This window comes from Delphinapterus leucas, chromosome 11, assembly GCF_059928025.1.
Source record: "Delphinapterus leucas isolate spDelLeu-1000000601 "Yukka" chromosome 11, BTC_Dleu_Yukka2, whole genome shotgun sequence".
NCBI lineage: Eukaryota > Metazoa > Chordata > Mammalia > Artiodactyla > Monodontidae > Delphinapterus > Delphinapterus leucas.
This window is the reverse complement of record NC_143139.1, coordinates 93,217,017-93,239,098: the sequence shown is the minus strand read 5'-3', so window position 1 is coordinate 93,239,098 and position 22,082 is coordinate 93,217,017. Positions and strand designations below refer to the sequence as shown.

The following is a 22,082-nucleotide window of genomic DNA, read 5'->3' as shown; positions in this document are numbered from 1 at the left end:
AAGGTGCTGGGCGCCTGGCTCAAAACTACTGGGAAGGGAACTCTGGAAAACGTCGTTCGGCCTGGCCAAGCTCACACGTTACAAAGCTACCACAAGGGGGCGGGATCCTGAGACTGTGGTTGGGATGGCATGGAATCTATAGGATTGACACTTTAACATTAGTGAGCCCTCCGATCCATGAACATGGTACATCTCTCTATGTATTTAGGTCTTCTTTACCTTCTCTTAGTGGCGTTTTCAGTGTATGGGTCTTACACACCTTTTCCGAGATGATGTTTAATGCTCTGTTTTCAGAGACAGATTTCTAGTAATAGATCAGCAAACACTTCTATACTGCTTATTATGGGTCAGGCACTCTTCATAATACACATAGATATAAATATAAACAAACTCACTTGAGCCTCACAACCACCTATGAGGAAGTTCTACTACTGTCTCCATTTTACACTATAGGACTGAAGCACAGAGGGGCTAAGTAACTTGCCAAGTGCCATAATCCAGCAGGTGGTGGAGAGGGGATTGGAACCCAGGCAGCTGGCTCCAGAGCCCCTACTCCCACCATTACGCTATGCTACTTGGTAGTAGCTAGCAAGGTTCACACAAGTGTCCAACAGCACAGAAAACAAGACTGATGCTCTGAATGGAGGATTCAATCTTATGTTCAGATTTGTTGAACTAGTTCTTTGAACTACTTCTATGACACAGCAAGGTCTCTCTCTCACAACTGCTGTGGGGGGAGGGATGTTTTCACCTCTGTCTTATATTATTGTGTATTTATCAAGATGAGCAAATTTTTTGGAACAAGTCCATGGAACTTCATCTGTAGTGGAAAAGCCAGTAGCAGGTTGGTCGAGTCAACTTTTACAGGAAGAAAGGGAGTGGGAGGTGATAGGATTTCACTTAAAAAAGAGTTTAAAGCAAACATACTGTTTTCATCTTGTCCCTAGTGTACTGAAAAGGACCATCCCCCTACACACACACCAGCCATGTCCTCCACCTGTCTCTTTCTCATCTGTAGAAAAACTTTAGCCTCCTAGGCCTTTCCTGAGTTCCAAAGAATAAATTTAATCAGAGAAGTGAGAAAATGCAGAAACAAAGGAAAACAGTCAAGCAAGAACAAGTAATATAGTAGTTTAGCCATTAAACAAAGCCAAGGACCTTTAGTTCTTCCTCAAGGGCTCTAGATAATATTCTGAACCATATCCTTTGAGCTGTTTTTGCAGATACTGAAACCCCCACCCGTGAAAGACGTTAATTTCATGCTGACCACAAGCACGTAGACCCCAGACCGTTTGGAACCAGAAGGTTGAGGGTGTTGACTCCCAATTACCTCACCACCCACCAATCAGAAGAATGTCCATGAGCTGATCACACACTGCACCACTCCCCTCCCTCACCTGGTCTTCAAAAAAATTTTCCTTGAAAGTCATTGGGGAGTTGGGGGGGGGGTCTTTTGAGCACTAGCTGCCTGGACTCCCTGTTTGCCACCTGCCATAAACGCTGCACTTTCCTTCACCACAACCTGGTGTCGGTAGACTGGCCTTCCTGTGTGTGGGCCAGTGAACCCAAGTTTGGTTTGGTAACACTAGTAATCAGGGAAATACAAATTAGGACCAATACAAGAGCTCTTTCCCACATCGGATTGGGAAACATTGACGAGATTCTTTGAATGGACTCATGGGCAATGTTCTGGGGGAAAGAACACAGTTCTGATGAAGCAGGGCTCAGGCGGTCTCCATTCCCCTCATACCTCATGGCCTCCTGAGCTCAGCCATGGTCACTGTGCCCCTAGCCAATGCCCATCAACAACACAGCTGATGAAGGATGCAGTGGGATTCTATACAGCAATGAGAACTGATAAGAAGCAGAATGGATGAACCTCAAACATAACTGAGTGACAGAAGGCAGACTCCAAAGGTGCTGGGGGTTGTGAGTACGTTTATACAAAGCACAGAAAAAAGGCGAACCAACCTATTGTGTTAGAAATCATGAGAGTGTTTATCCTGGGGGAGACAGGGAGAGGGAGTGAGATGGGGCAGAAGGTGGGTCCCCAGGGGCTGGACTTTTCTGTTTTATAATCTACCTGGGACATTCATTTTTGGAAATTGTGAATTTAGCTGTCTGTGCTTCACACCTTAATTAGAAACTTCCTTATAATCCCACTGCAGATGTGTTTGCATGCACAGTTGTCCTTAGTTCATGGAGAAAGGTCTGGACAGGTACACTGGACAACCGTACCAGACAACTTGTCTGGAGAGGGCTGGGTAGGATGAACACAGGGAATGGAAGAAGAGGAGATTTTCTTTCTAATTCTCTTGATTATAAGTTGCTTGAGTGTTTTACTAGAAGCCTATAATTTGGTTCATCTGTATAAAATATTTTTTAATACACAAGAATGGAGTCCCAGTAATTTTTATTTTTGTGGTAACTAATATACCCCACCATTATTTTAAGGGCTGCCCCCCCACAAACCCCGAGCTAAAGTGCAAGGACACAGCCTGTGACCAGAGGAGCTGAACTAAGGGCCAGATGGGCTCAGAGATGGAGTGAGCAGCCGTGTTGAGAGCAGGGTCTCAGGCCACTCTCTCAACAGATGTGCTGTCTTTCCCGAGAAGGGCTGGGCTGGTTATCAGAGTGCCAAAGGACTGGGGCAGCTCCTCCAGTAGCAGCTGAACATGGGCTTTCTGCTCTAAAAGAGCAAAGATGAACAACAGACTCCAAACTCTGTGGAGGCAGGGGGAAGGACAGCAAGACACAGGGGGACATTTGCTCCTCTGCGTTGACCCAGGGACTTGACTCAGGGTCCAGGGTGGCATTTCCAAGAAAGGCTTTTTCAGGCTATGGTCATGTGACATGACTCATGCCGGGTCATCTTGGAGATGAAAGTCCCAGAGGGTGGAAGACGCTAAAGGCCTTGATTCATGCTGGGTCTGAGACAGACAAAGAGAAATGAAGCCTAATAATTAGGGAGGAACCTGGAAGGGAAGAGGCAGCCATGAGGGAGAAGAGGAGGAAAGTGAGGGGGAGAGGAGGAAGATAAAACACGCTGGGCAGATGAAGAGAAGCAAAAGGGGCCCAAGAGAGGAGAGAATGGAGGCAGGGAGGCTGAGGGAGGGAGGGAGGGACAGGGAAGAGGGGACAAAGCTGGGAGTGAAGCTGAAGTGAGCACACGGAGGACAGAATTGCCCCAGCTAAAAACTAGTTAAAAACAGTTTCCATCCTGTTGTGTTCCGTTTTAACTCACTCCCTCACTCCATATTGATTTTCACAAATGACTCCTTTCTTGTTAGATTCGTATCGTGCACCTGCTATTTTTCTCTTTTTTTTTTTTTTTTTTTTTTTTTTTGCGGTATGTGGGCCTCTCACTGTTGTGGCCTCTCCCATTGCAGAGCACAGGCTCCGGACGCACAGGCTCAGCGGCCATGGCTCACGGGCCCAGCCACTCCGTGGCATGTGGGATCTTCCCAGACCGGGGCATGAACCCATGTCCCCTGCATCGGCAGGCGGACTCTCAACCACTGCACCACCAGGGAAGCCCAGCTATTTTTCTCTTTTGAAACACTCCCTAACACTCCCTTCCTTTGCGAGCATTCTTCGTTCCAGAGAGAAGGTCACAGTATGATAACCTCGGAGACCACCAGAGCCCGTCACGGGACCACCGGATGCCAACCTTGATGGTTTTGAAATGTTCTGTGGATGAAGAAGGCGGGCCCTGCACCTACCCTGTTCCTTATGGACAACCCTCTTCCTTGAGGCTGATACTGTAAGACTCCTCACTTCCCCCTCCAAAAGGAGGACACAGACTTGAAGGCATTACCCTGGCAAAGCAATAAAGCTATTCTTTCCTACTTCACCTAAAACTCTGTCTCTGAGATTCAATTTGGCGCTGGTGTACAGAGGCCGGGTTTTGGCTACAGCAGAGAGGCTGCAGGAGCTTCGCAGAGAAAGGAAAAGCTACAGAAAGGAAGGTCTCCCCAGAAAGGGCGGAAGGTCCAGTGATGGGTAAACTGGTAAGGAGGGAGGGGCCAACAGGGAGAAGGGTGGCTCACCTTGGGCGTCCTCAAGCATCTGTGTGCAGACTGGGCCAGGCTCAAAGGCCTTCCCTGGGGGTCCACTAAGTCTTCCCAGCATCCCACAGACTGCGATGGCAGAGGAGACAGTTTCCACCAGGCGAGCAGAGGCCCTCCCTAACCCCCGCCACACAGACCCCTCTCCATTGCCTCACCCTCACCCAGAGATCCTTCTGGGACTTCCCTGGTGGCGCAGTGGTTGAGAGTCCGCCTGCCGATGCAAGGCACATAGGTTCGTGCCCCGATCCGGGAAGATTCCACATGCCGCGGAGCGGCTGGGCCCGTGAGCCATGGCCACTGAGCCTGCGCGTCTGGAGCCTATGCTCCGCAACGGGAAAGGCCACCACAGTGAGAGGCCCGCGTACCGCAAAAAAAAAAAAAAAAAAAAAAGAATCCGCTTACCAATGCAGGGGACACGGGTTCGAGCCCTGATCCAGGAAGATCCCACCTACCACGGAGCAACTAAGCCAGTGCGCCACAACTACTGAGCCTGCGCTCTAGAACCCGCGAACCACAACTACTGAGCCCGCGTGCCACAACTACTGAAGCCCGTGCGCCTAGAGCCCGTGCTCCACAACAAGAGAAGCCACCGCAATGAGAAGCCCGCGCACCGCAACGAAGAGTAGCCCCAGGCTTGCTGCAATTAGGGAAAGCCTGCGCGCAGCAACGAAGACCCAGTGCAGCCAAAAAAAAAATGTCCTTCCCACGTGGACTCCGAATCTCGTCCCCAGTGTCACCTACAGTCCTAACCCAGGCTCCTCCCCCACGCTCCCCCTGAGGGCTGGCTGGGCCTTCCCACCAACCCCCACCGGGCAGCTGACCCCGGAGGCCCTGATCCTGTGAGGCCCAGCCCTGCGCAGGGTCCCAGCTCCTGCCATCTGCTGGGACGTCGCTGTAGTAGAGCTGCGGCTGCAGAGTCCTCAGGCCACGGTCGCTGTTGCTCATCAGGAACGCAGTTGGGGTCTGAGCACGTTCAGAACAAAGGCTCCAGGAAATGTACCACGGGACCCGGCAGTGCCTCGTTGCTTCCAGCTTCTCCAGAATGTTCGAGGAGAATATGAAACATGTCTCCACACAGTGAGATTCCTATCAGATGGAAGGCCACCAGGCTCAGTGTTTTGGAAACCTGTTCTCTCCCACAGGGAAGAGAAGGCTGGTTCATTCATTGATTCCCTCACCTGTTCAACGATAGCTCACTGAGCACCTACGCGGGGACACACTTCAGGCAGGAACCTGGGATACTAGGGTGGGCCAGGCACAGTCCTGCCCTCAAGGCAATCCCAGTCTGGATCCATAGTGACCCCCACCCTCTCCATCCCACAGACCCCCTCCTGTATCTGCCTGTAGACACAGCAGCCTGGACTTTTGCCCCAGCAGCTACATACAGGTGTCGCCCTGACACCTGCAGTCAAGTTGGGGTGGAACCAGGGGTAGTCATCAGTTAGCCATTAATAAATAAGAAACTGTCTTCACTGATCGAGCTTGCTTTAATTGTTTTTGCAAAAACTTGCATGTATTCTAAGCTTAACATAGTCTAAACAGTAAGGTGTTTGCCCAAGTCGTTTTTTTAGGAACTTGGAGTCAGCTGTGTCCAGTTTGAGCTCAAGCCAGTTAAGATTGGTTAAGACCACTGACCCTCCAATTGGGCATGTGTGAGTGTCTGCTGGGAGACCTTTTGACATCAGAGGTGATGCCGAAAGCTCAGACTCCGTACACTGGTGCTGAATCAAATCTCGGAGACAGAATTTTGGGTGAAGTAGAAAAAAATAGCTTTATTGCTTTGCCAGGCTCCGGCCCTTGAAAATGTGTCCCACCTCGGGAGGAATCCGTGAGGAGTTTTTTTGTTTGTTTGTCTGTTTGCATTGGGTCTTCGTTGCCGTGCACGGGCTTTCTCTAGTTGCATCGAGCAGGGGCTGCTCTTGAGCAGGGTCTACTCTTCGTTGCCATGCGTGGGCTTCTCACTGCAGTGGCTTTTCTTGTTGCAGAGCACGGGCTCTAGGCATGTGGGCTTTAGTAGCTGTGGTACGCCAGGGAGGCCCAGCCCTGCGCAGGGTCTCAGGGCTGTGGTGAGGAGTTTTATACCAATAGTTCAAGGGTGGGATTGCTGACAAGATTAGGGTATGTGCAGGACCCGCTCCTGCAATTTGGCCTCAGGTAATCTCGAACAAGGACCCTGCCCCAAGGCTGCACTATTGTTTCTTGACGGCTCCTCCCTTGTCTCTGTATCCCCTCCCTCCTCTGATTAGCAACTGTTTGAACCTGCCCTTTGGAATTCAGTGAAGGTCATGGAGGCTGAACAGAAAGGCTCCCGTGCCCAGGGGCCCCACAGGGTTCTGCTTTGTTTCAGAGGGTCAAAAACTCCACCCTCAGTGGGAGCTGGTGCTGCCATCTTTGGACACTCTCCCCATGAAGACCCTGTAGCTTAGCTGCATCTGCGCAGAACGACAATTACCTTGCCTTCTTCTTATCTCCAGTCACCTTTCGCCATGCTCCCCACGCCTCAGCTTTATCTCATAAATACCCCAAGCCCTCATCATTCCTCCCATGTTCTCTCTTGGATGCCTCCTGAGTAAACCTCTTCTCTGCTGCAAACCTTGGCATCTCAGCCTTTGGCTCACTGTGCGTGGGGCAAGCAAGCCTTGTTGGGAGGCAACCATGCCCAGGGACAAGGCAGGACAGAAAGGGGAGGATGTACTGCAGGTAGCCATGATGGCAGCTCTGCTCCAGGGGCCGGTGGGAACCGCTCTGGCTAACTTGTGGGCTGGTCTTGGTCACACTAAGCATTGTGGAGTGTTCTGAGAGGCACCCCAGGACCCAGGTTTTCATCGTTGTTGTCTCCACCCAGCTCCACACTGCCAGCATCTTTGGTAAACTTAGTGGGAGGAAAGGTGTACAATCAAGAAAATCCCACCCAGAGCTTCACCTTTGAAACCAAGTAGGACCCTGTGGGTATCCTGGGCATGAGCCTTTCTGTTTAGCCTCCATGACCTTCCCTGTGTTCCAAAGGGCAGGTTCAAATAGTCACTAATCAGGAAAGAGAAGAGATGCAGAGACAAGGAAGGAACAGCCAAGAACAATAGTGTAGCCTTGGGGAAGTGTCCTGGTTCCACATCAAGGGATACACATAACAATATCTTTGAGCTCTTTACAGAACTAAGACCTCCAACAAATGGAAGATGTAGCGTTCTTCATTCCAGGGATGATCACCTGAGGCCAGATTAAAGGAACCAGAGAAATTCATCAAAAGATTACCTGAAACCAGATTAAAGGGGTACAGGTCCTGCACACACCCTAATCTTATCAGCAACCACACCCTTGAACCATTGCTATAAAAATCCTCACCAAATCCTCCTGGGTTGGGATACACAGTTTTGAGGGCATTAGCCCACTGTGGCCCCCTTTGCCTGGCAAAGCAATAAAGCTATTCTTTTCTACTTCACCCAAAATTCTGTCTCCAAGAATTAATTTGGCGTCAGGGTACAGAGGCCAGATTCAGCTTCAAATTTGGTGCCCAGTGTGGGGCCGACTTGGGAACAGCCCCAGGAGGGTCCCCTGGCTTGATTGGATGCTCTGAGGTTTTCTCCATGTCATCCTCTTTCAAGAGAGCAGAGGGCTGCAGGATTCCTTTAGAGGTCAGATCGCCTGGGACCCTTGCCTGGAAAGGCCCAGCCCTGGTCATACCCCATCCACCATCCCAGTAGTCAGCACTCCTCCAAGTCAGGAGTGGGCAGCAAAAGAGGGACCATCTTAGCAGCTGCCAAGGTCACTTTTGCCTTGAAGACACTCCCTTCTTCCTCCTGCCTGCACCAGCTCGGATTTCCTACACCAAGGAGCTATTTTGGGGGAGGAGAAAAATAGTGTCTGACATCGAGACACCTCCGCCAGAATGTGGGTAAGTCCCCTGGATGTGCACTCTGGGGCTCCTTCAACTTTGTCCCTCTGGAGAACTTTTGCCTACATCTGGGGAACATTTCGTTTCCATCTGGGGATTTTCCGTTTTGGAAATCCCACGTGTAAGGCACTGCTTGGACTAAGGTCACTGGCTTAGTGGGACTCTGAGCTTTGAGCTGTCTGATGTTTTCAAATTTTGTTTTTTGTATTTGTTTTCATTTTGTTTCTGGTGTAAGTCTTCCGTCTGCTGGTGAAGGTTCTGGTTTGTTTCCAGTCCCTGCGTGAGTGTTTTGTGATCGGATATGGGAAGCATTTCCTTGATTCCATCTGATAATTTTCCCTGGGGAAAATTTTGGCAGCTTGGTCAACCCTATAGTGATAAATCTATGACTAAGACAAGAACACGGTTCTATTGTCATTCTGTTTGGCCAATGTACATTCTTGAAAGTGAGGAAAGGTGGCCAGTGAATGGTAGCCTAAATTATTATACTATTCGTCAGCTAGAACTGTTTTGTCACAGGAATGGGAAGGCTGGGACTTCTCTCCACTCCATGTGGACTAGCCACACTGGGTTCAGTCCCTTGTGGGAACTGAGCCACTTTGGGCTCCCTGAGAGCCAATTCTGGGTTTGTTCTCTTTTAAAAACTGAGCCAGTCTGTTTGGAAGCCTATGTCTGTGAATGGAAGTGGAATTTTTAAACTATACCCGCTCTGATTTTCTGTCTGTGCATATCTGTTGTTTGTGTTTTTTTCGTGTATTATTTTGGGGCGAGCCACTCTGGGAAAATTCTAACTGCTCATTGCGAGCCACTTTGAGACCTCTGTCTGGGAGTAGAAATGGAATCTTTGGGCTATTTATCGATTGCATTGTAATCACATGTGTAACCATGCCCTTTTTAAGTCTTTCTGTCATTTATAGATAGTTTTTTATTGTACTCTGATGCCTTTGCAAAAGTGCTTCATCTTTAAGAAGATTTATGTGAAGGACCATTTTGACAAGTACAGGTCTCATAAACTTCATATCCTACTGCTGAACTGGGTAAGAAATTAAAAATCTTAACGGAGAATCTGATGGCTTCATAAAAAGTTGAAAAAGGATTGGTCACTGAGTGAACTGGTGAATACAGTTATAATGTTTATGGGTTTTTTATTACTTTTTTTTTTTTTTTTTGGACGGGAAAGTAGGATTCGTTGGTGGGCATGAGTAAGGAAGAGACAGTGCCAAGACTCTCATGAGTGCAGGGCCCATCATTTATCCAGGGAGCCACGATTAGGGATATATTTGACTCCACAGCCATCCGGGATGAGCTGCTTTTCTGCCCCCATGTTTTCAAATTCATCCGCGTTAAAGTTAGTAAATCCCCACTCCTTGGAGATGTGGATCTTCTGGCGGCCAGGGAACTTGAACTTGGCCCTGCCTGGGGCTTCAGTCACATGATCCGTGTTCTGCAGCTTGGGGAAGATAGATATTATGACTTGGCCAATGGGGGCCCTGGCCACTGTGCCCTTGGGCTTTCCAAAGACTGTGCATATCCCTGTCTGGAGCCTAGATTGGGCACAGCATGCCAGTCATGAATGTCCCCTGGAAAGGGCTGTCTCCAAGGTCCCTTAGGGCAACCCATACAGGCAACAGGCTGCATAACTACCGAGGAGGCTACTGTTTGCAGCCATTGTACACTGGGGAAAAGAGCATCGTTGGCTTAATTGACTGCAAATTATTACTGGTTTTGATCTGTGTTTTCCAGACATAGAGAAGTCCTTCCCCTCAAGCTACTTATGACTTAGAGCAATTGGATAAATTACACCTCTGTCAGAAAAATGGAAATATAGTTTTTTTCTCTCTGCCTGGTCCCTCCAGAAATTGGAGATTCTTGTGCTCTGAGCAGCCTTGTCAGGTGAATGGGAAAGACTGTCTCCTGGCACGTGCAGGAATCTTGATATTTCGGCGACTTCTAGAAAGGAGAAATCAACGAAGGCAGAATCTGATGGCAGGCTTATGTTTCAATAGATATGAAATTCTAGTTCTGTTCGTTGAAGTCTGTATTTATGAAAGTTATTGTGTTAGTCACACTTTTGCCCTGATGTTTAAGAGGAAAGGAAAACTACCCAGTGAAGGTACCAGAGTGTAATTACTCATGATGTATCACCGTTTGCTTTAGGTCTACTGCTAATAGCGTATATACAATGCTTGTGTGACAATTGGGTATAAATGATCAAATGTACGGCCTATAAAGCATTTCTTCATTAACATACCTCTGAGCTTGTTCACAATACCTGATCAATTTTTCCCCAACATGGATTAACTAGGCGAATACAAAGGAGGCCTAGCACCAAGGGACATGATCTGCACCAGGGGCAAACAGCTGAATTACCCCAGCATTGAGGGACAGATGTTTTGATCATCAATGTCTTCTACTGAAAGACTTTCAATCAAGAGAGGATATGATGAAAGAAAAAAAATCTGCACATATTGATGTATGAGGAAGTCACTGGCTTATACATGGTTTAACTTAAATTTTGCTCATCAAAGCAGCCTGTTTTGTGGCCTTTCAGACATGCATTGAACATCTGCTTTAGCCATCAAGGAGGAGAATGCATTTGAAAGTCAAAACGGAGGAACTGTTGTTCAGACATCCAAGGTAAAACGAAGTGACTGTTGCAGAAGTTCCAGTTGTCACTTCCTTCTACCTCTAACTGCATCTGTTGCACCAAAATGGCAGACAAAGGGATTGAGATCTCAGTCATATAAGACTCAGATCCAGGACTTGGAACTCAAATATATTTCTAATTCGGTATCCATTCCCCCAAATTTAGACAGGATTCTGCTCCATTTCAGCAGGAAGTAGCCAGAGTGGTTGTCATCCCATCCCCTGAAAGATTTGGGGAAAGATAAAAGCGAAGTGGGGATTAAAATTGAGTCCCCCTAGAATCGAGTTCCTCTGCCGAGTTTATGATTAACATCTCTATCCAAAACAATTTTTCCTTTTCTTGTCCAACATCTGTCCTCCTCAAGATTGAGGAGTATCAAAGAAAAGGGGGGGAGTGAAACTGAGCAGGGCCCTGTGGGTCTCCTGGACATGGGAGTCTTTCTGTTCAGCCTCCCTGACCTTTCCTGAGTTCCAAATGGCAGGTTCAAACAGTTGCTAATCAGGGAAGGGAAGGGATGGAGAGACAAGGGAGGAACAGCCAATAAACAATAGTGTAGCCTTGGGGAAGGGTCCTGGTTCCACATCAAGGGATACACATAATATCTCTGAGCTCTTTACAGAACTAAGACCCCCAACAAATGGAAGATGTAGCGTTCTTCATTCCAGGGAAGACCACCTGAGGCCAGATTAAAGGAACCAGAGAAATTCATCAAAAGATTACCTGAAACCAGATTAAAGGGGTACAGGTCCTGCACACACCCTAATCTTATCAGCAACCCCACCCTGAACCTTTGCCATAAAACTCCTCACCAAACTCCCCTGGGTTGGGACACACAGTTTTGAGGGCATTAGCCCACTGTGGCCCCCTTTGCCTGGCAAAGCAATAAAGCTATTCTTTTCTACTTCACCCAAAACTCTGTCTTTGAGAATTAATTTGGTGTTGGGGTACAGAGGCCAGATTTGGCTTCACCTTTCCCTGCACATCGGCCATGTCTGTGCCTGTCCCTGGCTGACACCTGGCTGTGAAGGACATTGATATCCAGCAAGACAGAGTGTCACTGGTCAGTTACTCCAGATGGTGGCAGAGGTAAGTCTTGTGCTGCTCTTCAGCCTGTTACCAGTTTCCGTGGTGGAAGTTGAAGACCTCTGGAGGCATCCGGCATCTGGGGCCAGAGTGGGGAGAGAAAAGGAAGGTGCAGAATGCTCTTGGGGTCCTTGCAGGCACCTGTTCCCCTCTGAGCCCCCAACCACCTGGGACCAGCCCAGCAGCTTTTGGTTCCTTTGCTGGTGGCCTCCAGGCAGCTCTGCCCCGAATTTAGGCTGGTCCACGTGACCACATCTCATCCTTTGCTGTATATTGTTGGGGTCATGGTCACCCCTGAGACCCAGGGCTGTCCTCCTCAGTGTGATCACCTCCTCTGTATGGTGGCCTCCCCCACTGACTCTCTGGCTTCCTGTTCGCTGGGTTTCTCTCCTTGACCATCCCACAGGCACCTCTGTCCCTACAGGTGTCCCCTAAACCCCTCCTCCGTTAGGGGACAGCAGTCAGCCAACATGGGGCTGTAACTGGGTGACTCTGCTGAGCCCAGGTGTTTAAGGTCTAGCCTTCCTCCAGAGTGACGGAATTGCAGTAACACTTGGATTTTGTCCCAGAATAGGGGCTGGGACCTGGTTTGGGGCTGAGCTCCTCTCAGCCTGTGGGTTGACTCCTGTTCTTCACCTGACCAGGGACACCCCCAGATGCAGAGGAGCCAGGAGATGGTGGTCCCACAGACCCCTCTCACACCCACCTGCTGGGAGAGGAACTCCAAGAAGATTTTCATAGGAAAGTGTGTCTAAGTGTACCAAAAGCTCAGTGTCCAGCTCTTAGGAAGTTTTCTAGGACCATCCATCCAAAATGCCAGAGAACTTATAAAACTCAGTGTCTCTGCTTTATTGACAACACCAAACATTTGGAAACTACCTTAATGTGCTCCACTGGGGGTGTTGCTTGGATCAAATAAATCAGGAAATATCCACACATAGAACATTATATGGCCTTTTGAATATTGATGCATTTGTTTCTATATTTGAATGTTATGTATTTATGATGAATCTTTAAGACTTGAGGAAATGTTTGTGACATGCTGTGGGAGGAAAAGCAGGACTCCAGCTTGAGGGTACAGTATGGTTTCAACCGCAGTACAGTTTATGACCTGGGAGCCAGAGGCATGCCCAGTTCTCAGGGCTGTGCCTATACTCATCCACTTAATCCTTTTCCTACCCTGCACCTAGTGCTGAGGCACAGAGGGGGTTAGTCACTCAGCTGAGGTCACACAGCTAGGAGGAAGAGTTGCCGGGAGTTGAACCCAGGAAATCTGTACCCACAGCCCATGACTTTGACAGCTATACTCTATCATCTTTGTTGTAAATATATTGGGCAGAAGAAAAATCAGGCAGAAGAAACACAAGAAATGTTGCTAGACTTACTTCTGAGCTAGAAGTCAAGCATGATTGATTTTCCTGAATTTTATAGCTGGAGGGAGATGGGGGGACAGTGGTGACGGACTGTTTTGTGTCTATTTCTTAAGTTGGGGAGGGAGCACCTGGTGTTCACATAGTATCATATTTAAATCTTATCAATAAAAGAATTTCTGGGCTTCCCTGGGGGCGCAGCGGTTGAGAGTCCGCCTGCCGATGCAGGGGACACGGGTTCGTGCTCCGGTCCGGGAGGATCCCGCATGCCGCGGAGCGGCTGGGCCCGTGAGCCATGGCCGCTGGGCCTGTGCATCCGGAGCCTGTGCTCCGCAACGGGAGGGGCCACAACAGTGAGAGGCCCGCGTACTGCAAAAAATAAATAAATAAATAAAAGAATTTCTATACTGAATATGTAATTAAACTTAAAAAAAAGCATTTTAGTGGTGCACTTATACTTTGCAATGGAGTGATTTTGATTGTAGATTTTGGAAAGTTCTGTCTGTGAAATTCAAGGACAAATTGACTTCCTTTCTGAAAAGTGACAGTTTCCTAACAGGAAACTGTATAACCACTTCTTCCTTTACAAGGAAGCTTTTCTTTTTTTTAATTGTATCTAGATAAGGATATTTCTTGTAAAATTGCATAAATCTTTATATTAAAAAAATCTTGACTATTGATTTCAGACTTTCTTTAATCATCCCAGGCAAAGTGTTCAAGCACGTGGGCTAAGAGGTGCCAACTGGTTCAGACCACCTCTGCTTTGTTACCTCTGACCCCGAGACCCTCAGTTTCCTCACCTGTGCAGTAGAGGTGAGGAATTGATCTTCACTGCTGGGCCGGGTGGAGGTTTAAGTGAGCCACTCATTCCTGTTCAGGCATGAGGGTGAGAATGTAGTGGGCAGTCAGCACTCAGTAAGTGTTGCTTATTTTCACTTATTTCTGCTTCACATTAAGTCCTAAGTTTATAACACAGGAGTGTCATGATGACCAAGGGTCAGCTCCCAGGTTATATGATTGCACACATTCAAGGGCCCACAGCACCAAAGACAAAAACCACAGGCAGAAACAGCAAGAATGTGGAGTAAGGGACGAGAGAGTCAAGGGTGACCACAGGGTCCAGCCCAGGGGACTGCAGGCATCCAGCTGGGTCATCATATAGCAGGAGAATGAAAACCCCAGGACCCAGGTGATGCCTCTCAGATATGGCTGCTCTGACAACTTTCTTTCTTGTTTTTGAATTTTAAAATTTAGTTTTAATTACATAGATGAGATCATATTTAATGATATTGATGAAAATGGCAGTTAAAAATCCCACAACAGCCTGGTATGTTCATAGACCCAGTGACATCCGAATACACATGTAAGTCACACATGCTTCCTGCACACAGAACACTGCTGAGCAAGGGGGTTGCCGAGCTGCTAGGGGTCTGGGACCCCCATCCAGAGTTCTGGGCTCACAAACATCCAGGCACATCTGAAAAGTTAAATATCATGTTAAAAAATAAAGGAGAGCCATCAAAGTTGAATAAATGAGATATTCAAGGGACATCATTCAGAGATGAAAAATAAAAGTGTATTCTTGAGGTAAATTTTATGTTATATGTGTATTGTACCACAATTTTTAAACGTATGTTCTTTTTTTAAAAGGTATAATTCTCTGTGCTATACAGTAAGACCTTGTTGTTTATCTATTTTATACACCATAGTTTGTATCTGCTAATCCCAAACTCCTAATTTATCCCTCCCTTCCCCTTTCCACTTTGGTAACCATAAGTTTGTTTTCTCTGTCTGTGAGTCTGTTTCTGTTTTGCAAATAAGTTTGTTTGTGTCATATTTTAGATTCCACATATACGTGATATCATATGACATTTGTCTTTCTCTGTCTGACTTCATTTAGTTTGATAATCTCTAGGTCCACCCAAGTTGATGCAAATGGCATTATTTCATTCCTTTTTACGGCTGAGTGGTATTCCATTGTGTGTGTGTGTGTGTGTGTGTGTGTGTGGTGTGTATTATCCATTTATCTGTCCATTTAGGTTGTTTCCATGCCTTGGCTATTGTAAATAGTGCTTCTATGAACATTGGGGTGCATGTATCTAATTTGAATTAGAATTTTCTCCAGATATATGCCCAGGAATGGGATTGCTGGATCATATAGCTTTTTAAGGAACCTCCATACCGTTCTCCATAGTGGCTGCACCAATTTACATTCCTATCAACAGTGTAAAAAACAAAAAAAAACAGTGTATGAGGGCTCCATTTTCTCCACACTCTCTCCACCATTTATTGTTTGTAGGCTTTTTAATGATGGCCATTCTGACCAGTGTGAGGTGATACCTTTTTGTAGTTTTTTTTTTTAATTTTTGAATTTTATTTTATTTTTTTATACAGCAGGTTCTTATTAGTCATCAATTTTATGCACATCAGTGTATACATTGGTCAATCCCAATCGCCCAATTCAGCCCACCACCATACCCACCACCCCATGGCTTTTCCCCCTTGGTGTCCATACCTTTCTTCTCTACATCTGTGTCTCAACTTCTGCCCAGCAAACCGGTTCATCTGTACAATTTTTCTAGGTTCCACATACATGCGTTAATATACGATATTTGTTTTCCTCTTTCTGACTTACTTCACTCTGTATGACAGTCTAGATCCACCCACATCTCAACAAATCACTCAATTTCGTTCCCTTTTATGGCTGAGTAATATTCCACTGTATATATGTACCACATCTTCTTTATCCATTCGTCTGTCGATGGGCATTTAGGTTGCTTCCATGACCTGGCTATTGTAAATAGTGCTGCAATGAACATTGGGGTGCATGTGTCTTTTTGAATTATGGTTTTCTCTGGTTTTTGTTTTAATTTCCATTACTCTAGGAGGTGGATCAGAAAAGATCTTGCTGTGATTTATGTCAAAGAGTGTTCTTCCTATGTTTTCCTCTAAGAGTTTTATAGTGTCCGGTTTTACATTTAGGTCTCGAATCCATTTTGAGTTTATTTTTGTGTATGGTGTTAGGGAGTGTTCTAATTTCATTATTTTACATGTAGCTGTCAAGTTTTCCCAATTTGTATTCCTTTTATTTCTTTTTCTTCTCTGATTGCCGTGGCTAGGACTTCCAAAACTATGTTGAATAATAGTGGTGACAGTGGACTTCCTTGTCTTGTTCCTGATCTTAGAGGAAATGCTTTCAGTTTTTCACCATTGAGAATGATGTTTGCTGTGGGTTTGTCGTATATGGCCTTTGTTATGTTGAGGTAGGTTCCCTCTATGCCCACTTTCTGGAGAGTTTTTTTCATAAGTGGGTGTTGAACTTTGTCAAAAGCTTTTTCTGCATCTATTGAGATGATCATATGGTTTTTATTCTTCAGTTTGTTAATATGGTGTATCACATTGATTGATTTGCATATATTGAAGAATCCTTGCATCCCTGGAAAAATCCCACTTGATCATGGTGTATGATCCTTTAAATGTGTTGTTGGATTCTGTTTGCTAGTATTTTGTTGAGGATTTTTGCATCTATATTCATCAGTGATACTGGTCTGTAATTTTCTTTTTTTGTAGTATCTTTGTCTGGTTTTGGTATCAGGGTGATGGTGGCCTCTTAGAATGAGTTTGAGAGTGTTCCTTCTTCTGCAGTTTTTTGGAAGAGTTTGAGAAGGATGGGTGCTAGCTCTGCTCTAAATGTTTGATAGAATTCACCTGTGAAGCCATCTGGTCCTGGACTTTTGTTTCTTGGAAGGTTTTTAATCACAGTTTCAATTTCATTACTTGTGATTGATCTGTTCATATTTTCTATTTCTTCCTGGTTCAGTCTTGGAAGGTTATACCTTTCTAAGAATTTGTCCATTTCTTCCAGGTGGTCCATTTCATTGACATAGAGTTGCTTGTGGTAGTCTCTTAGGATGCTTTGTATTTCTGCAGTGTCTGTCGTAACTTCTCCTTTTTCATTTCTAATTTTATTGATTTGAGTCCTCTCCCTCTTTTTCTTGATGAGTCTGGCTAATGGTTTATCAATTTTGTTTATCTTCTCAAAGAACCAGCTTTTAGTTTTATTGATCTTTGCTATTGTTTTCTTTGTTTCTATTTCATTTATCTCTGCTTTGATCTTTATGATTTCCTTCCTTCTGCTAACTTTGGGTTTTGTTTGTTCTTCTTTCTCTAGTTCCTTTAGGTGTAAGGTTAGATTGTTTATTTGAGATTTTTCTTGTTTCTTGAAGTAGGCTTGTATAGCTATAAACTTCCCTCTTAGAACTGCTTTTGCTGCATCCCATAGGTTTTGGATCATCGTGTTTTCATTGTCATTTGTCTCTAGGTCTTTTTTGATTTCCTCTTTGATTTCTTCAGTGATGTCTTGTTTATTTAGTAACGTATTGTTTAGCCTCCATGTGTTTGTGTTTTTTACGTTTTTTTCCCTGTAATTCATGTCTAATCTCATAGCGTTGTGGTCAGAAAAGATGCTTGATATGATTTCAATTTTCTTAAATTTACTGAGGCTTGATTTGTGACCCAAGATGTGATCTATCCTGGAGAATGTTCCGTGCACACTTGAGAAGAAAGTGTAATCTGCTGTTTTTGGATGGAATGTCCCATAAATATCAATTAAATCTATCTGGTCTATTGTGTCATTTAAAGCTTCTGTTTTCTTATTAACTTTCTGTTTGGATGATCTGTCCATTGGTGTAAATGAGGTGTTAAAGTCCCCCACTATTATTTTGTTACTATCGATTTCCTCTTTTATAGCTGCTAGCAGTTGCCTTATGTATTGAGGTGCTCCTATGTTGGGTGCATATATATTTATAATTGTTGTATCTTCATCTTGGATTGATCCCTTGATCATTATGTAGTGTCCTTCCTTGTCTCTTCTAACATTCTTTATTTTAAAGTCTATTTTATCTGATATGAGTATTGCTACTCCAGCTTTCTTTTGATTTCCATTTGCATGGGATATCTTTTTCCATCCCCTCACTTTCAGTCTGTATGTGTCCCTAGGTCTGAAGTGGTTCTTTTGTAGACAGCATATAGATGGGTCTTGTTTTTGTATCCATTCAGCAAGCCTGTGTCTTTTGGTTAGAGCATTTAATCCATTCACGTTTGGGGTAATTATTGATATGTATGTTCCTATGACCATTTTCTTAATTGTTTTGGGTTTGTTTTTGTAGGTCCTTTTCTTCTCTTGTGTTTCCCACTTAGAGAAGTTCCTTTAGCATTTGCTATACAGCTGGTTTGGTGGTGCTGAATTCTCTTAGCTTTTCCTTGTCTGTTAAGCTTTTGATTTCTCCATCGAATCTGAATGAGATCCTTGCTGGGTAGAGTAATCTTTATTGTAGGTTCTTCCCTTTCATCACTTTAAGTATATCATGCCACTCCCTTCTGGCTTGTAGTGTTTCTTCTGAGAAATCAGCTGTTAACCTTATAGAATTTCCCTTGTATGTTATTGTCATTTTTCCCTTGCTGCTTTCAATAAGTTTTTCTTTGTCTTTAATTTTTGCCAATTTGATTACTATGTGTCTCGGCGTGTTTATCCTTGGGTTTATGTTGTATGGGACTCTCTGCGCTTCCTGGACTTGGGTGGCTATTTCCTTTCCCATGTTAGGGAAGTTTTCGACTATAATCTCTTCAGATATTTTCTCTGGTCCTTTCTCTCTCTCTCCTCCTTCTGGGACCCCTATAATGCAAGTGTTGTTGCGTTTAATGTTGTCCCAGAGGTCTCTTAGTCTGTCTTCATTTCTTTTCATTCTTTTTTCTTTATTCTCTTCTGCAGCAGTGAATTCCACCATTCTGTCTTCCAGGTCACTTATCTGTTCTTCTGCTTCAGTTATTCTGCTATTGATTCCTTCTAGTGTAGTTTTCCTTTCAGTTATTGTATTGTTCATCTCTGTTTGTTTGTTCTTTAATTCTTCTAGGTCTTTGTTAAACATTTCTTGCATCTTCTCGATCTTTGCCTCCATTCTTTTTCCGAGGTCCTGGATCATCTTCACTATCATTATTCTGAATTCTTTTTCTGAAAGGTTGCCTATCTCCACTTAATTTAGTTGTTTTTCTGGGGTTTTATCTTGTTCCTTCATCTGGTACATAGCCCTCTGTCTTTTCATCTTGTCTGTCTATCTGTGAATATGTTTTTTGTTGCATAGGCCGTAGGACTGTAGTTCTTCTTGCTTCTGCTGTCTGCCCTCTGGTGGATGAGGCTATCTAAGAGGCTTGTGCAGGTTTCCTGATGGGAGGGACTGGTGGTGGGTAGAGCGGACTGTTGCTCTGGTGGGCAAAGCTCAGCAAAACTTTAATCCGATTCACTACTGATGGGTGGGGCTGGGTTCCCTCTCTGTTGGTTGTTTGGCCTGTCACAACCCAACATTGGAGCCTACCTGGGTTCTTTGGTGGGGCTAATGGTGGACTCTGGGAGGGCTCATGCCAAGGAGTACTACCCAGAACTTCCGCTGCCAGTGTCCTTGTCCCCACAGTGAGCCACAGGCACCCCCTGCCTCTGCAGGAGACCCTCCAACACTAGCAGGTAGGTCTGGTTCAGTCTCCCCTGGGGCCACTACTCCTTCCCCTGAGTCCCGATGCACACACTACTTTGTGTGTGCCCTCCAAGAGTGGAGTCTCTGTTTCCCCCAGTCCTGTTGAAGTCCTGCATTCAAATCCCAGTAACCTTCAAAGTCTGATTCTCTAGGAATTCCTCCTCCCGTTGCCGGACCCCCAGGTTGGGAAGCCTGACGTGGGGCTCAGAACCTTCACTCCAGTGGGTGGACTTCTGTGGTATAAGTGTTCTCCAGTCTGTGAGTCACCCACCCAGCAGTTATGGGATTTGATTTTACCGTGATTGTGCCCCTCCTACCGTCTCACTGTGGCTTCTCCTTTGTCTTTGGATGTGGGGGATCCTTTTTGGTGAGTTCCAGTGTCTTCCTGTCGATGATTGTCCAGCAGCTAGTTGTGATTCTGGTGTTCTCACAAGAGGGAGTGAGAGCACGTCTTTCTACTCCGCCATCTTGGTTCCTCTCAGCCCTTTTTGTAGTTTTGATGTGCATTTCTCTGATAGTTAGCGAAGTTGAGTATCTTCTCATGTGCCTCTTGGCCATCTGTATGTCTTCTTTGGAGAAATGTCTATTTAGTTCTTCTGCCCATTTTTTGATTAGGTTGTTTTTTTTATTGAGTTGTATGAGCTGTTTGTATATTTTGGAAATTAAACCCTTGTTGGTCACATCATTTGCAAATATTTTCTTGCAGTCAGTAGGTTGTCTTTTTGTTTTGTTTTGTTTATGGCCTCCTTTGCTGTACAAAATCTTATAAATTTGATTAGATCCCATTTGTTTATTTTTGCAAAAGCAAAAATTTCTATTGTCTTGGGAGACTAACCTAAGAAAACATTGGTATGATTTACACCAGAGAATGTTTTGCCTATGTTCTGTTCTAGATTTCTATGATGTCATGTCTTATATTTAAGTCTTTAAGTCATTTTGAGTTTATTTTTGTGTATGGTGTGAAGGAGTGTTCTAAGTTCACTGATCTACATGTGGCTGTCCAGCTTTCCCAACACCACTTGCTGAAGAGACTCTTTTTCTCCATTGTATATTCTTGCCTCCTTTGTTGAAGATTAATTGACCATAGGTGTGTGGGTTTATTTCTGGGCTCTTTATTCTGTTCCATTGATCCATATGCCTGTTTTTGTGCCAGTACCATGCTGTTTTGATTACTGTAGCTTTGTAGTATTGTCTGAAGTCTGGGAGGGTTATGCCTCCAGCTTTGCTCTTTTTCCTCAGGATTGCTTTGGCAATTCTGGGTCTTCTGGGATTCCATATAAATTTTAGGATTATTTATTCTAGTTCTGTGAAAAATGTCATCGGTAATTTGAAAGGGATTGCAAAAGTATATTCTTCAAATGACATTCAGCCTGCCTAGTGCCAGTCAAACAGCTGCCTGTCCAGACAGCGTAAAGAGAGCATGCTGGACTGGACATCTAATAATACAGAAAAAAAACATTTCTGCTACAAATGAATGAGAGCTAAATACCCTCCAAGAACTGGCAGTTCCTGATTGGCCATTGGGTTCAGTACACATTTCCCATCGGTGTCCAAGCAAATGTTTGGCGTTAATGAGGTTGATGTGAAATTCACATCCAGTTTGTACTTCACTTCACCTTCCTTTGCACCTACAACACAAGAAGAGATCTATAGACACACTAGTTCTTAACCTGAGCTTCTTGCAGTCCAGAAAAAAGCCAGGTGCTAGATTATTTCAACCACAGTTCCTTGGGGCTTTCTGAGTCCCTGTTTCACCCAGAGTGTGGGGAGGGACATCTCCCTGTCTTGGGCGATGTCCAAGCTCAAGCCCCCCTCCCAGTTGGGCCCCTGCTGTACTTTCAGGCCCATGAGGCCCATGAGATATTTGGCTGCATCACCATCCATCACATGTTACCTAACTTCTTCTTTTACTATTTGAACCTAAGTAGTAGTTTTTCAAGTTCAAAAAACAAACAAAAAAGGCAAAAGCAATCATGTTTTTTTATGGATTTCTATTAAATTTATATATTACTTTAGTTTTATTCATTCCTTATTAAATTTATTACAAAGCATTTTCTACGGGTTTTGTCCCTACTGTGAATGGAATTAGAAGATATTCATGTAAAGACACACACCATTACAAAATCAAAATGACAAAGAAACCCAAAACTAAAAGCAAAGTTGTGCCATCATTCTTGCCAACTCCAGCCCTGTCAAACACCACGGCTTTTAACTACCTCTCTAACTTCCACAGTCCTTTCCTTACAGTTACATGATGTGCTTATACTTCTGGGTCTTGATCCATCATCTTTTGACGTCATTTCTGATCGGGGAGAATGTACACCACAGCATCTTCCTTTCACTCGTCTCTGCCTTGGAAGTAATATCACTGTTCTCAGACCCTCAACTCTTCCCCACCCCCCCAATCCTCCAGCTTAAATTCTATTTTTCATCATGCCAACCATGAACGTCTCCCGTGGCTCCCATATTTGTAACAGGAGGGCTCAGCCTCCC

General features: G+C 45.1%; 1 pseudogene; it reads right to left on the bottom strand.

The window, feature by feature from the left end:
* Nucleotides 1-9,550: 9,550 nt before the first annotated feature.
* On the bottom strand, nt 9,551-9,674 carry LOC115802436 (small nucleolar RNA SNORA70; annotated as a pseudogene).
* Between the last annotated feature and the right edge of the window lie 12,408 nt (nt 9,675-22,082).